General features: G+C 36.0%; 2 long non-coding RNA genes across 2 annotated transcripts; both read left to right on the top strand.

Moving 5' to 3' along the window:
• The first annotated feature begins 5,844 nt into the window (after nt 1-5,844).
• Nucleotides 5,845-11,264, top strand: LOC133235882 (uncharacterized). Its single transcript, XR_009732691.1, has 3 exons — nt 5,845-5,996; nt 9,699-9,752; nt 11,160-11,264. It is a non-coding gene; the product is annotated as an uncharacterized LOC133235882 (long non-coding RNA).
• A 938-nt stretch (nt 11,265-12,202) lies between these two features.
• LOC133236436 (uncharacterized) lies at nt 12,203-16,323 on the top strand. Its single transcript, XR_009732889.1, has 3 exons — nt 12,203-12,326; nt 14,659-14,679; nt 16,299-16,323. It is a non-coding gene; the product is annotated as an uncharacterized LOC133236436 (long non-coding RNA).
• Nucleotides 16,324-17,310: the final 987 nt, after the last annotated feature.

Here is a 17,310-nt window from a genome sequence, read left to right on the forward strand (position 1 = left end):
TGGTCATACCCCAATAAGCATAATAGACTTTATAATTTTATTCAGTTACACAGAAAATAAAGGTATTCTTTTAGGTGCAGGGAGTCTAGGTATGAGCCCTTCAGCTCTTCCATCCAGAGAGTCTGGTTTTCTAGTTGGTATGTCATTTCCATAGATACTGGGCGTATAGCTCAAAGTCCACAGTCCTACCCAAGATGGAGTCCTGCTTTCAAGATAGAACCTGTTCTGTCTGTTTCCTCCTTCATTACGACTTAACCTGGCATGGTATTTACATCATACTTTCCTCCACTCTTCTCCCAGAAGAGAAGGAACGAGTATCGCAAGCCTCTCAGGCACATGCTGATGAGATACACAAAGCCCATAAAGGTGATGGCTGTCCCCTTAGATGATCCCAAGTGGGATTATCAGGCAGGGAGATCTGGATGAGTAGCCTGTAATCACATGGTTGCTTGCCTCGTTGTGTGCCTTCACAAGGCAGGGCATAAACCCGTGAACTTTGATAAGCTCCAGGAGATAAGTCAAAGACTAGATGAAAACCCTGCATAATTTCTACCTAGGTTAATAGAAGCACTACAAAAATATACAAAATTAGACCCCACTTCAGCAGAGGGCACCATTGTCCTTAACACCCATTTTATCTCCCAATCGTCCCCAGATATCTGAAAGAAACTAAGAAAGGCAGAAGGCCCTCAAAATCCTCAACAAGACCTTTTAAATTTAGCCTTTAAGATTTTCAATAACCAAGAAAAACAAGCAAAGTTAGAGAAGGCCCAACAAGATCAGGCTGAATATCACCTTTTAGCCACTGCCCTACATGGCTCCAAGCCTCCATCAACCAACAAAGAAAAGAAGCCACCTGGGCCCTGCTTCAAATGTGGCAAAGAAGACCACTGGGCCCACTCATGCCTAAAGCCAAGGGCCCCTCCACGATCATGTCCCAGCTGTGGCATAAGGGGACATTGGAAGGTTGACATAACAAGCCATCTTATCAATGAGACCCCATGTGGGCCCTATCAAGAACAAATGAAATGAGTAAATTAAATTATAGATTTAAACAAGTCAAAATGTTACTAGAAGAGCCAATTTTGTCTCCATGTTGGATTTGCTTCTTTGATGTTAACCTTCCCATTGCTTTTGCTCACTAAAAAGATATTGTTTATACATAATGGCCTGCCTTGGGGAACCCTGCCCCTCTACTTGAATGTTAAACCAAAATGCCTTTGTTTGGGAGCCTGTCCACCTGTGGGTGGCTACAGGAAGGGAGAAATGAGCAACATCCTCTCCCTGAGGCTTGCCATTCTAACATATATCTGCAAGATTAATGGCCTTTTAACTTCATTTCCTCACCTCTCTTCAACTCTGTTCTGTAGAAGGATCTAGTATCCAGACCTTGAGAAGATGGCTATTTTGAGGCCTTTGTCTGACTAGTAAGCCATCTTCTTAATCTGCTGTCTTTCCTAATAAAGTCACATCCCTTGCCTCAACCTGGGAGGCTTCCCAGGTAGCTTAGTGGTAAAGAATCTGTCTGCCAATGTGGGAGACACAGGAGACTTGAGTTAGATCCCTGGGTTGGGAAGATCCCCTAGAGAAGAAAAGGACAATCAACTCCATTATTCTTTCTTGGGAAACTCCATGGACAGAGGAGCCTGATGGGCTACAGTCCATGGGGTCACAAAGAGTCAGACAGACTCAGAAATGAAGCATGGCATTTGCCTTAACATCTTATTTATACTCTTATTGGACTTTTGTGCTGAAAGCAGAGTGAGCTTGGTCTCAATGACCAAAAACTAAGGAAGAAATACTGACTTGAACAAATGAGTTGATTCACTGGGCAGTTTATTTCCTGGGGGTCATTTGCTAACTCAGGAAAGGGCTTAGTTTGAGCAGAGGGACACTGGTGTAGCCTTTGACAGGTGAATCTGCAGCAATCAAGTAGAAATTAGAGGCTCCCACTCTGAAGGATATTTTTTCCCATGGGACATTTCTTAAGTGCTGGGGCAGTGCAGGAGGTTGGCAGGGGTAGCAGGGGAAAAGAGGAGAGTAGTATAAAATTTCCCACAATTTTGAAGTACTTGAAAGAAAAAATTTTCCTAGAAAGAAAAACTCTCAACAAATACATGTTTGCCAGGTTTTGAACCATGTTTTCAAAGATAGCAGAACTTAAACCCGTAGGAACCTGATCATTTGCACTTATATTCTGGCTAAATATAAGGTTGGATAGACAGCATTAACATATCAAACACATACAACTGTACTCCTAGGAATAATCCCCTGAAATTATGATAAGAATGAAAAATTTCTATTGAAATACTGATAAGTAAAAATAGAAAATGCTGTATCTTTCAAAAATGTATTTTCCCTAAAGAACAATGATCAGATAACACTGAACTTCCTAAATATGAGTGGATGATTTGACATTCTTTGAGAACAAAATTACATGGCATAGGACAAAATTTGAGGAGCAAATGGTGAAGTCATGTTTGCATACGCTGAATTTAAAGAACAAATAAAATGACCAAAATGAGATGTTCTAGAAGTCATTAAATATCTGTTGGGTGCTCAAGAGGAATATAACTGGGGTAAAGGGAAGAGGTTAGGAGCTGGGATCAATAGAAAGACCCTGTAATAGGCCTACAGAGTCCCATAGGTACAAAAAAACAAGTATTTCATGGGAATCAAACAAGATTTGAGTGTCATAGGTTTAGTGATTACTACTGAAGTCTGAATAAGGGTACATATGGTGGAAAAGATCTTTAAGAGAGAAACATTACCTACCAAAATGGTGGTTAAAATACTCTCAGGCTGTGTTTAAGAGGTGACTAACATAATCTGCACAAGTAATGGATCTAGTGGAAAGTTAATACCTATGGAGGCCAAGACCATACTGAACCAGGAGAAATATTATGACAGCAAAGGGAACTGTAGATTCTGGAGAAGAGGGACATCTCTGAGTGCTTGAGATGATGAGAAAGTGCAAGAAACCATGGGAGTGTTTGTGCAGGTAAATCATAGAAATTGTCCTAGTTGCATTTTTGTTTCTCAGTTAATTAGGGTCTAGATTTGTCACCATTTGGTCTTTTTTTTTTTTTTTTTTTGAGGGAGGAGCTCACACACTACCATGTGTCATTAGCTTTGTATCTTATAATCACAATGTTAAACTTAGCCCAGATTCATGCTCCTGTTACTACCAACCAGTTAATACTGACCTCCATAGATGATGTTATTTATCTCTGTGCAGAAATGATCTTCCAACACTCTGTGGGGTCCTTGCATTTTTCTCTCTATTCTTTCTGAAAGTCCCTCTCATCTGTATATTTGCTTTCTTGGTCCTTTTAAAATCTTTCCTCTAATAGCTCTCATGCACTAATTTTATCATGACTTTTGCCTCTGAAAAATACCACTATTTTAATTCCTTTTTATAAAACCTAGAATATTCTTCAAGTTTTCAATGATGAAACACAAAAAAAGTTTTTACATTAAGTTCCTATTCCAGCAGTATGAGCAATACCACCCTTCCCCAACCTTATGGACGAAATTACAAAGGTGAACAAATTTATAGCCCTGAGAGATATCTTTGCTAAGTATTAGTTCCGGCTGATTTATTTCTTCAGTCATTCTTATCTGGGCAATAAAAACATTTGTATGCCTTTCTCATATTTTCTAAAGTCCTGTGTTCAAAGATCAACAACATACCAAGAAGTGAGCGAAGAGGAAGAGAATGACAGGGAGACAGACTCCTGATTACACTCAGTAGAGAATTCATGGGGAGAAATGGAGATGGGAAAATCAGCAAGCTCTTGAAAAAGAAGATGCATGAATTATGCCATATGACCTACTTAAAAATGTAGGTTACAACTGAGTCATAAAAATAATATAAAGGCATATGAAATCCATTAATTCAACTGTTCATTTGTTCTAAAAGCACTTAACTCAGTTATACTCTTTTTCATACTTCACAAGAAAGTATGAACTAATAAAAATGTAAAAAGCTGGATAGCAAGGAATCTGAGCATTAGGTGGGACAAGTAAATGATTATCCTTTTATTTGATATCTGACTTAATTCTATTGTTGAAAATATATTTTGAGAGAAAACTATGTACTTGGCAGAATGTACATCATGGCATTTCTCCATCTGCCCTTGTAAGAGTTGTGCCAGGCTAAATTCCCATTCTGACACCAACAGGTTGGGCCATGGAGTTCACATTTAAAGTAACATAGCACAAAATCACAGACACACAAAATTACAGCACAATCCAAAAGTGAAAAAAAAATGTATATATGTATATGTGTATATATATATAGCTTAGAAGTGCCAAAAACTGAAATGGAAGAGAAGTTGCACAGAGGATTGACATACCTGAGTGAGACACAAGCTAGTCTCAATCTAGGGAAGCTGAGCCAGTCATTTTTACCAATAAGATTAGGATTTAAAGTGAAGGATTTCTAAAGATTCCCCAGAATGCCTTTATCAGTATTAACTTTTTTTCTGTTCTCCATAGTGAGTTAACTGTAGAGAAACCACCCCCACACTAGTCTAGTCAGCAATAGGCCAAAGGTCTGTCACTGAGTAGCTTAGAAAGTTAAGTACACTTACTTAGCAGAAATTCCTGATACTTTCAATAGGATTTTTATCATAGGACTTGAATGTTATTTGAGGCTTAATTTTTTCCTATTTGATTTTTTTACACTAATGTGAAACAACAATTTCACCAGTAGTCAGGCAGTGAATAGCAAGTAATAGGCTCATAGATTAGGAGGGATATGAAAACCGTCATCTTGACATCATGATATCTATACATTCACAAAACTATGGCCACAATTTTCTTCAAGTTCTTGAAATTCTACAAAGCATGGAAGAAAGAAGGATCTAGAGGAGCTTGCTTATCTGATGTCCTTTGCGCATATAAGACCATTAAAATCTGCTTTTAATCTTTTCTGTTATTTTCAAAGTACATCCTCCAGATAGTGGAGTTCTGCATTTCTCATCTACAACATGTTTGGGATACATATTTTCACTACTCTGTCTGACAGGAGGAGGGGGTAGGTGTGGGGACTTCTTTTATTCAGTCATCCAAATTGCCCACCTGAGAGCAGGGATATTTCTCAGACAGGGAATGACTGACTCCAAGGTCAAAGAAATGCATGATGCTGATGTTAGCGTGGGGACTGACAGCCATGAGGGTCAATGGTGTTCTCAAGCAGGGATCAAAATGGGAGGAATCAAGATGTATCTAGTATACTCAGGTAATAACCCCTAGAGTTCAGTTTATATCCTAAAAAGTTAGTGCAAATGACCAACAAATGAAAGCTGGGTTGTTTCTGAATTCTTGCCTGTAGCAACTATTAGAATCTCTAATTTAGTTTTATGGATTGATATTGTTTAAGGCATGGGGGTATCCTGGAGAAAGCAAACTCTTGACAATTGTAAATATCTATCAGAACTTTTTGCACAGACAGGTTATAAACAATTATGGGACTATAAAATTAAGAATCAGCCACCCTCATTGTCCCAGGTAGATTTTCCACAAACTGTAAGATTAATAAGTTTAGATTGCAAAAATATATATATATATACACACACACACACAATTCCTTACTCTGTAAAGGGAATAGCATAATTCTAGAAAGTTTGTACAATAATATTTTACTTAAATATCTACCTCTGCACTACTCTCTTGAAAATAATATAATAAAAACAGTAAGGACAGCCATTCTTCACAGAGTTTTAAATGTGTGTGTGTCTTCACATGAGCATATATATCAGCTTTAGGTTCATGTGAGACCATATTTATTACCATCACATGAATAAAGAGGAGTAAAGTACAGTCCAGAGTTCCCTTCTTTGCTGCTTCCTGCCCTTGTGCCACCCTCATATCGCTGTTGGTTACGGAACAGGGAGGGAGACAGCTGGGTGGTCTGACTGAGACTTCAGTATTTCAAAGGGGGCTCAAGAGAAGAGAGGAAACTGACACTGCTTTGTTGATAATTAAGCCAGGTGAGTTAAAGGTATTTTATTTCCTGAGAATTTAGAAGTGGTTTGTGTGTGTGTGTGTGTGTGTGTGTGTGTGTGTGTGTGTGTGCATGAAGGGCCTGAGAAAGCACTATTGATAGAGACATGGTGAATTTAGATAAAAGGTTCTAGATTTAGTGGCTCTGATCCTCATGATTTGTCCATCTTTTATTTCTTTCTTTTCCTAGTTAGAAAACCTTAAGAGCTCCTCTAGAAGAGCCGAACGCTCTCCAGCATTGGATACTGGGCTTTCACCCTGCTCTCTCTGGCTCTCACAACTAGTCTGGCTCTTTTCCTATTGGTCATGGATCCCTTCCATGGTCTCTGTGTGCTTCCTTCATTTCTGAATTCTCCTTCCACCACCATCTATCCAACAGACATTTTTTTCTGTAGGTGAGAACGTTCTGAGTCCTGTTTCTGCCTTGTACTTCTCTGCTGCTGCTGCTGCTGCTAAGTCGCTTCAGTCGTGTCCGACTCGTGTGACCCTGTCGACGGCAGCCCATCAGGCTCCCCCGTCCCTGGGATTCTCCAGGCAAGAACACTGGAGTGGGTTGCCATTTCCTTCTCCAATGCATGAACTACTTAAAGTCAATCCTTTATAAACTGAAATCCCTCATAAGACTTCTTTATACGCTTTTACTTATTTAATATTAATGTCTAAAACAGGATGTGCTTCCCTGGTGGCTCAGCAGTAAAGAATCCACCTGCAATGCAAGAGACTTGCAAGAGAAATGGGTTCGATCTCTGGGTCAGGCAGATCCCCTGGAGAGGGAAATGGTAACCCACTCCAGAATCCTTGCCTGGGAAATCGCAAGGACAGACAACCCGGCAGGCTACAGTCTATGGGGTTGTGAGAGTCTGATATGACTTAGCCACTAAACAACAACAACAAAACAGGATATGAAAACCATGACAATACAATGCATGTGAAAAGAGACCTGTAAGATTTAAAAACATAATTCTCTCCACTTTCCTTCATACAGATGCTCAAATCAAAGCTTTAGTTTTTAAGAAAACAAAAGAATTGTACCAATTAGACTTTTGCTGCCAATTTGAGAGTACTATGCTCTGTCATCCTATAAGGGAATAGATTACCTGTAGAACTGGCATTGCTGTATCACAAAAAATTGCCAGCTATTTTGTAAATATTTTCCTTTCTTTCCTTGATTATATCTTTTGAAGAAAAAAATTTAAAAATTTGAAGATCAAATTTATAAATTATTTTTGATTCATGTTTTATATGTTCCAAGAAATACTTGCCTAAAGTCTTAAAAATTTCCCCTGTGTGCTTGTCTAGAACATCTATAACTTGTTTTATATGCAACTCTATTAATATTTGATTTTTTAAATATTATGAAGTTAGAGTTGCTGCTAATTTTTTTCCAAGTGGATACTCAGTTGGTTCAATGCCATTCATTGAAAAATTATTCTTTCTCCCATTTAATGAGTTTGGCACTTTTATTGCTATTTAAGCATATAAATAAGGGTGGATTTCTGTATTTCTCAGGTTCATTAGTCTATATATCTCTCCTAATGCTAATGACATACTTCTGAGTTAATGTACCTTTATCGAAATTAAAACTATATATATAAACTCTCACTTTTTTCTTCATTTTAATATTGTTTTGACTAATCTACGCCCTTCAGTATCAGTTTGTGAATTTCCACAAAGGAAAAGGCAGCTAAATTGTTCATGGGGATGAGGTTGGTGCTATCCATGATTTTAGGGAGAACAGACAATTAACTGGAGAAGGCACTGGTGACCCACTCCAGTACTCTTGCCTGGGAAATCCCATGGACAGAGGAGCCTGGTAGGCTGCAGTCCATGGGGTCGAGGAGTTGGACACGACTGAGCGACTTCACTTTCACTTTTCACTTTCATGCAATGGAGAAAGAAATGGCAACCCATTCCAGTGTTCTTGCCTGGAGAATCCCAGGGACGGAGGAGCCTGGTGGGCTGCTGTCTATGGGGTCACACAGAATTGGATACGACTGACATGACTTAGCAGCAGCAGCAGACAATTAACAATTATGAGACTTATAAATTGTAAAAAAATAAATAAATAAAAAAGGAATTTCTCTCCTTTCATGCTTTCTTTAATTTTTCCTAACAATAATCTTCAGTTTTCACAGAGGATATCCTGCATGTCTTTTCTTATGTATAGTCGTAAGTATTTCACACTTTTGTTAATACAAATACATTTTCTATATTTAATTTGTCATCTGTCTATTGCTAATCCATAAATTTAAATTGATATTTATGTATTAACAGTATTCTGTAACCTTGCTAAATACTCTTATTAGTTGCAGATGTTGTATATTCCTTAGAAAGTTTACATGTATATTCTACACATTATCTGCAAATAGAGATAGTGTTAGTTTTTAACTTTCTGATTTTAAAATGTTCTTTTCCTTCTTACTGAAATGGCTAGTACCTCAAGTAAATTATTGATGAAAAGTGGTGAGAATGGGTTCCTTTCCCTGTCTTTCAGTCTTGAAGGAAAACATTCAGTATTTCAACATTAATATTCAATATAAGCTTTAGGATTTTTCCATGAATGTCATTGATCAAGTTGAGGAGATTCCCCCTATTACTATTACAATGGCATTTTAGTTTTTTTAAAACCACGAATAGATGGCATATTTGGTCAAAGGCTTTTTTAAAAGTCCTTGAAATGATTATCTGTTTTTTTCCCTTTATTTTGTTAATATGAAGAGTTGCACTGATTGCTTTAAGAGTATTGAACAGTCTTGCAGTGGGGACAAATTCTGCTGACCTGTCTTCTCATATATTTTGGATTTGGAGTTGCAGTTTTTTTGTAAAGGATTTCTTTTATTTTTGCTTATTAATGCTGTTGGTGTGAAACTTACTTTTTCTGTAATATCTTTGCCTGGTTTTGTTTTCAGATATATACTGATCTCATGAAACAAATTGATAAATGTTTCCTCATTTACTATTTTCTGCAAGAGTTTGTAAAAGACTTGTTATTTCTTCTTTAAATAGAAGAATTCACCAGTGAAATCACTGTTCTGAACTTTTTTTGAGGAAAGGTTTTGATAAATTCTATTTCTTTAATAGACTTTAGGGATAATGATATTCTATGTTTCTCTTGCATCACCTCTAGTATGTTGTATTTTCAAGGAATTTTAAAAAATTTAATAAAGGTTGTCCAATTTACCCTGCTGCTACTGCTAAGTCACTTCAGTCGTGTTCGACTCTGTGTGACCCCATAGACAGCAGCCCACCAGGCTCCCCCGTCCCTGGGATTCTCCAGGCAAGAACACTGGAGTGGGTTGCCATTTCCTTCTCCAATGCATGAAAGTGAAAAGTGAAAGTGAAGTTGCTCAGCCGTGTCCGACTCCTAGCGACCCCATGGACTGCAGCCTACCAGGCTCTCCGTCCATGGGATTTTCCAGGCAAGAGTACTGGAGTGGGGTGCCATCGCCTTCTCCGCCAATTTACCCTATAAGTTGATAAAATCTTCTCTCATTATCCTTTTAATATATACAGAATTTATGGTGACAGCTCTACCTTTATTCCTAATGTTGGTGATTTGTAATATCTCTTGATCTGTATTATTCTTGATTTGATAGATGAATATTTTATCAATTTTGTTGCTCTCTGCAAAGACCCAAATTTTGACTTTTAAAATTTTTTCCCAATTATTTGTTTCTTTTATTTTTTAGATTTTTGTTGTTTTGTGGAAGTTGACAAGTTGCTAAAAAAGCATTCAAAGTAGTGTAAGTATTGCCTTTCTTCTAGTTATATTCTGCATTCAATTTGCTTCTAGAATATGTTCTGCAGTGCATTGGTATAATTCTGAATATGGTTGGATGCATGTCTACCATTTTGTATAATATATTTTTACTTATCTCCTCTGATTTTTGTACTTTGTCTGCCCTTTTCAGTTTTCTTTGGATCATTCAAATAATTTCAGGATAGGATATTGTTTTATCTTTTGACTTTTTAGCTCTAACACTTTACATCATTCTTGCATTTTATATTTATTCAAAATATAGAAACAGCAACAACATAGGTCCTTTTATCTCCCCTACCTTCCATAGTTTATGAAAAATACACATCAATATTTGACTTTTTATAAAACAGATATTTATGTCTTTAGAAGAAAATAAGAGGAAAATTAACTATTTTATATACCTAGATTTTTATTCCGGTGGCTCAGACAATGAAGAATCTGCCCACAATACATGAGACCCAGGTTCAATCCCTGGATCAGGAAGATCCTCTGGAGAAGGGAATGGCTACCTACTTCAGTATTCTTGCCTAGAAAATTCCACGTAAGCAGAGGAGCCTGGCAAGCTATAGTCATGGAGTCACAGAGTTGGACATGACTGAGTGATTAAGATTCAACTACACATATACACATAGATATTTACCACTTTTGATGTTGTTTATTTTCTGATGCTCCGATTTTTCTTCTGGAATTATTTCCCTTGTGAATTACTTAAACCTAAGACCTGAAATCATAAAACCACTAGCAGGAAACAGGATCTCAAAGCAATATCTTCGCTCTTAGTTTATTGCTGCATTATACAACAATAAAGACATTGAAAAACCTAATTTTACACCAACAGACAAGTATATAAGGAGAATATGTATAGGATACAATGATATATTATTCAGCCTTAAGAAAGAATAAAATATTACCTTTTTTTGACAAGATGAATGAGCATGAAAGACATTTTGCTAAGTGAAATAAACCAGACATATAAAGATAAATATTGCATGATCTAATTTATATGTGAACTCAAAAAAAAAAAAAAAAAATCCAAACACAGAAACGGAATAGAAGGTTGCTCTACCAGGAACTGGAGCATGAAGAAAAGGAAGAAATTTTTTTTAAAAAGGAAAGAAAATGAAAGTAGAACGATTGTTCCCAGGGATTGAAAAGAGGGAACCGTAGGTATTATTTTTTAATAGGTACAGAGTTTCAGTGTTGCAAGATGGTTGTTCATGATGGTTGCACAATATGAATATACTTAACACAACCAAATTCTACACTGGAAAATGGTTAAGATAATAAATTTTGTTATGTGTATTTCATCAGAGTAAGAAAACTGGGAAATTGAATGAATTTAACAAAAATTATGAAGTAAATGATTTTAATATTTTTCCTTTTCATGCAGAAAGAGGTCATGAGAAAGTCACAGTGGAAACCAGTTCCAGGCAAGAAACAATCCTATAAATTTTGCTATTTCATTGGTAAGAACTCATGATATAATCAAATAAAGTAGCAATGGAGATAGATAATATACTTTGTCTGGGATGTTGATTCTAATGGATCTCTCCTCTTACCAGCTGCGTGCCAAAGAATCAGGAGCCAAGTGCACTGTGTGGCCTGTGACCTAATTTTCACTTACATGATATGTGAAGCAATTATTCTAGAATGTTGCCATTTTTTTCCTTACAATAATATAATTATTAGGACTATAGCATCCTGTTTCTAATGCCATTTCTTCAACTTATTTTTTAATTTCAAGAGGATTCAATTAAGGAATATATCAAATTAATACATATACTGGGCTTTATCTGACTACCTCTAAAATAGTTTTGAGCAGAGCAGTGCCTTTACTCTGCTGTTTTTCTATCTCTTTATGAGAATCTTTCTTATGTAAGTGTAGGTTTTTATTTTGTTCTGAAAAATGTATAAGCCTCAATGAAAAATCAATGCTTATTATATATACATCTTTATCCCAGAGGAAGTGCTACTCTTTCTCCTAATATGGAATCATTTTCAAGTTTAGTTGTTTTAACAGCAAATGGTATATTCTAGTAAAACAGTGTTTACTCTCTTTGGTAAGATGGTCTTTGAACTTCCTGGTTACAAAATGTGTATCAATTAGAGCTCCAGACAAAACTATAGAAGTGTATAAAATCTTTATCCTCCTCCCTTCTTGATATTGTGTCCTCATATTGATTTGCTTCTTTCTCAATTATTTTATTCATGAATGTGAAGAAGTCAAAGGTAATTCCTATAAATCTATACTTGTGGATACATAAATAGATACTAGTGGGTTGCATAGTGTTGAACACGACTGAAGCAACTTAGCACGCATGCATGCTATGGACAAAATTGAGACCTTAGACATGGTGCATCTGTATGCATGAGTTTGTGTGTACCTATATGCAGTGTATGCGTGCTTGTGTGTGTGTGTAAGAATGTGTTTATCTGACTTGTGATAGGATTAATTTTAAACATAAATTTTGAATTAATTGTGCATTTGATTTGTATTTACATTATGTTTTTATTGATCTCCCTTTTTATTTTTCAGAAGATCCTCAGGAACAAAAGGGTAAAATCTCTGAAAACTTGTTACTCACAGACTGCTCTCACATGATTGATTTCTTGAGTCCTTGAGATTCCCATGCTCTTAATCTATACACCTCTCCTTGTCTTGTTCTTTTCTTATGTCTCTGCCTTTCCCTCCCTAATTTTTAAGCTGCAGATCTTCAGATTATGTTCTCTTTCCTTAGTTTCTCTAATAGTCTTTTTCAGTTCTCACTTTTTCTGCTCCATATAATTTTTTCCCGTAATCATCAGTATTTTCTGTCTTTCTATGACCTGTTATAGTTTCATTAAGAAGTTGTTGAAATGAAGAGCATTCAGTTGAAAGGCTCACTGTTTCCATTCTGCATATTTTTGCAGAACACATTGCAAGATGGGAACTCTGCACATATCTCAAGTTTAACAGCTCATTTCGATGCCAATGAAACTTGCCCAAACTAAAAGACATGAGAAGTGATCTCACATACTGAGTGAAATTTGTCAATCCTTTGTTCTTCCAAAGCCTATGAAATTTATGTTACAATCCATTAGACAATGAGAAATTAAGGCTTATTCTCTGTGACAGAATTTATTGTCCAAAGAATCCCAGGTGTAAAAATATTTCCCATTAGTATTCTCAGAATTTTTTTAACCAAAGCACTGTTTTGTGATTTGGGTATTTTCAGTGCCACATTTATCATTAACACAAACTGCAATTTCTATTAAATATGTAAAGAGGAGTTCTATAGCACAGGGAGTGTTCAAACACTGTGTATCTGTTAATTCTTGATTTTTCACGTGTAATGCATGGGCAACTATTACTGTAAGTTTTTGAAAAATATATTTCTTATACACAAATACACTTCTTAGAAGGTTGAATAACCTCTTTTAATGATAGTTTTTCAATGGAAATTTTTAATTCAAAGATAATTCAACTCAAGAATATACTAATTTATCATATATATAATCTTTATGTGACTATTGCCACAGATAGAGTAGTGGAAAGATGGGCAGCTTTATACTGTTCTTTTCATCTATTTCCAAGTATCTCTCTTATGAATAAGTGTGTATTTTCATTTTATTCTGAAACATGTAGGAGGCAAAATACAAGAGGGATGATTGCTATATCTTGTATCCCAGAGAAATAGAATAACATTTCAGTCTACTTCCTTGTGTGGTGTACTGGCAACCTTGTTCCTTTTTCAATAAGGGGTATAAGGAAATAAAACACACACACAGTTTTTTCTGATTGGCGAGATGGCTTTCAATCTTGTAGCACCATTTCTCAGAAATGTGTGCCAGTTAGGATCGCGGTGAGAACTATAACAGACTTTGAAAGTTCTGTCTTCCTTTCTTCCTGCCATTGGGTCCTCATCTTGGATTAATAGTCTCTTCTTGTTTTTATTTTCTCAATAAATATGAAGAAGAAAGTGGCAAATCACATTAATGTATTTCCCTGTGCATAATCAAAGTATTATCTGCTTTTTGTATTTTCTCTAAACCCCTTAAATCATCATTCTCATTGGACTTCCATATGTTTATTTTCTTCAAACTTATCTTTGCCCAGACGGTAGCCATCATCATTTGCTATTCAAATACCCACTCTGTTTCTTCCTTAATATGTCCTTTTGTTGCAACCTATGCAGATATTCCTTTGGAGCCAGGCAATTTATTAAACAAATACATCTAAAGTATTGGCACTTCCCATAATGCAGATGGGAAAGTTTTGTCCAAGATATGTCAGGTGATTTGATTTAAACCATTACAGTTGCATTTCACTGCCATGTAACACTTCATTTCCTTCTTTTCATGGAATTTTATTAATAAGAACATTAGTTAGGCATTTATTAAAAATAGAAACTTACAAAACACAGGTTATTTATGTATCAGTTGGTTAAAATGTGAATTGAGGTGCTCAGGTAAATTTCTCTGTAGTATCTCTGGAAGCAGTGCTTCAGGATCCTCTCATCTAGTATTTATTGTGGAAACAGATTGTATAATAAATAGAATCAAACAGTGCATATAAATTGAAAACCAGTGTACTTATGAAGTCATACAAATTAAATAATAAAACCCTAAGTAATGTCTAAAAGGATAAGGGATATTTTAAAAGGCAACCATGAGAACTACTATTCCCTAAAATTTTCTCACAGACCATTAAATTCACTAATTTAATAACACTTTTGTTTCAGGGAGTATACCCTCAGGGTAAAACTGGCCCTATGTCACAGCATTTGTGTGTGTATGTGTGTGCATCATTGTCCTCATTGGTTTATTATTATATAAATTTTGCATTAAATTTGAATTTTCTCACATTCTTCTCCATGATATTTACATTGATCTCTCCATTTTTATTTCAGAACAACATCAGACATCAGACGGTAAATTTTCTGAAATCCTGTAAACCTCCTCCCCACCTGAGTAGAATGACTACTCTCCTGTTGCCTTAATATTCTCTGCTTTTTAATCTGATGTCAGTCACAGGTTCACGCTTCTCCTGGGGGTCTACCTTTACTTTCTCAATTAACATCTTACAGACTTTTCCCAGATTAAGTTTCTCTTCTTATAACTTCCCTCTTTCTGCATTTTCCATATTCCTTTCTTTTCATTCCAAAGTGCTCCTTCCCTATGACATTAGCTTTTTCTGTTTTCCAAGCATGTGCTGTGATTTCACTCAGAGGGCGATGAGATAAAGGGCTCTAGTCTGATAGGGACATGGTTTCCATTTTGTACCTTTTCCTGGAACACATCCAATATTAGGCCTCCGGTCACAGAGGCCACGTGCGTGAGCCAGTTTTCATACCACTGATGCTTTTATAATCTAAGAGATGAAAGGAGACTCTCATTTACTGATTTCAGTTTGTCTATCTAAAAATGCATGTGTAAATTTTGATATTGTGCATTGGTCAAAGATGAATTTGAGCCTCATTATTCCACTGGTATAGAGCATATTACCGGAGCATTCTAAAATATATGAATATTTGAACCCTCCAGATGGCTCAGTGTTAAAAATACACCTGTTAATGCAGGACATTCTGGTTCAGTCCCTGGGAGAAGATCCCATGGAGAAGGAAATGGCAACCCACTCCAGCATTCTTGTCTAGGAAATCCTGCAGATAGTGGAGGCTGGTGGACTACAGTCCATGGGGTCGAAAAGTAGTCCAACATGACTCAGCCACTAAACAACAACAATAACATCTAGAATATATAAAGAACACTTACAAAGTATATGAATATTCTTTTATGATTCTCATGGAAATTTTCATGTATGTTATAGTGCTGTTCTTTCTCTTTTACCTTTGCAATTTACCTTTAATTTGTTATTAAACTTCAGTTCCTTTTTTGTATTTGTAGAAAGAATTTAATTCTCAGGGTATGTTCCATTACTATGTACCTCTCAGACCATGAAGAATCTGCCTGCAATGCAGGAGATTTGGGTCTAATCCCTTGGTCTGGAAGATCCCCAGGATGGGGAACTGGCAGCCCACTCCAGTATTCTTGCCTGGAGAATCCCATGGACAGAGGAGCCTGGCAGGCTACAGTCCATGGTTCACAAAGTCAGACATAACTGAGTGACTAACATTTTTACTTTTCTGATTTCTTAATTTTTCCTGTGAAAGACAGAAATCATTACTGTGGGATATTGCCTAAGATATTGTCTTACAATACAAATATAATGCAATTAGAACTTTAACAGGTTCCATGTATTTGTGTTTTTAAACAATTTCTATTTCAAAGGAAATTCAGCTATATGTTGATTTACTATTTCAATGAAGCTGTATGTAATGCACAGATTATTGGGCAATGGTGGCTTTGATCTATTCTTTCTCTTTGCAAGTATCTCTTTTTGGTTACGAATGTATGTTTTCCTTTTACTCTGAAAAAGTTGGAAAGCCCAATACAAAACAATGATTGGCATATGCCATATCTTTTAACCTGGAGGGAGGGCTATCATACTGCCTTGCAGTCTATAATTATCTCTTTATCCCTTTGTCATCAGGAGGTGCATCATGTACAGAAATGCAAAAATCTTTCTTTGATGAGATGGTCTTTGAACATTGCAGTCTGTATTCTCAGAATACAACTCTCAGAAACAACTTTGGAAGTATTTGAAAGTTTTGTCCTCCTTCTTTCTGACATCATGACTAATTTTGAATAAATTGTTTCTTTCTTTTTTTTAAATTGATAAATGTGAAGGGGAGCAAGGTAAGTCCTATAAGTGTGTTTTCCTGTATGTAAACATGGTTTCATCTGTTACCTGTGCCTTTCACTTCAACTTCTAAAGATCATTTTTCTTGACTCCAAGTTGTGAATATTTTACATGATATTTTTTCTGAATCTTATCTTTGCAACTAAGGGTTTCATCTTCATTTGCTATTAAATTATTTTCCCAATATTGCTATTTGATTTGTCCTGTTATTATAATGAATGCAGGCATTCCTTTTCAGTCAAGTAAATTTTACTAATCCTAGTCCTCTGTAGCCATTATGGTTTTCAAAGTGTCTGAAGTGAAAGTTTTGTTCAAGACATAGCTAAGTCACTTGATTCAGACCCACTTCACAATCATTATTTTATTTTTCTTCTCAGGGAACTTAAGAGAAATTTTATTTAGGAAAAGAGAACTTCACATACACAGTGTTATGTATTCCTAGTTGATGAAAATATTTTTAATGGTGGAGCCCAGGCGATACATTCTGTAGTACCACTAGAAGTAGTGGTAGATCCTCCAATTCAGTGTTTATGGCTACTTTATATCACTTAGATGTAGTAACCAAAATGAATGTACATATTAACTAAAAGGCAAAGTACTTATCAGATCATACAAACTGAATGATAAAAGCCTAGCTATATCAAATAGGATGAGGAACTTTTTAAAGGGCACCACGAGAACTGAAGTTTCTTAAATGTTGTATCAAATCAGAATACTCATTCATTTGATGCCAATTTTCATTTTGAGAAAAATACTCTTTGGAAAAACTTGAGCTCTCAGCCACTGGACATGTGTTTATTGT

Source organism: Bos javanicus, chromosome 23, assembly GCF_032452875.1.
Source record: "Bos javanicus breed banteng chromosome 23, ARS-OSU_banteng_1.0, whole genome shotgun sequence".
Lineage (NCBI taxonomy): Eukaryota > Metazoa > Chordata > Mammalia > Artiodactyla > Bovidae > Bos > Bos javanicus.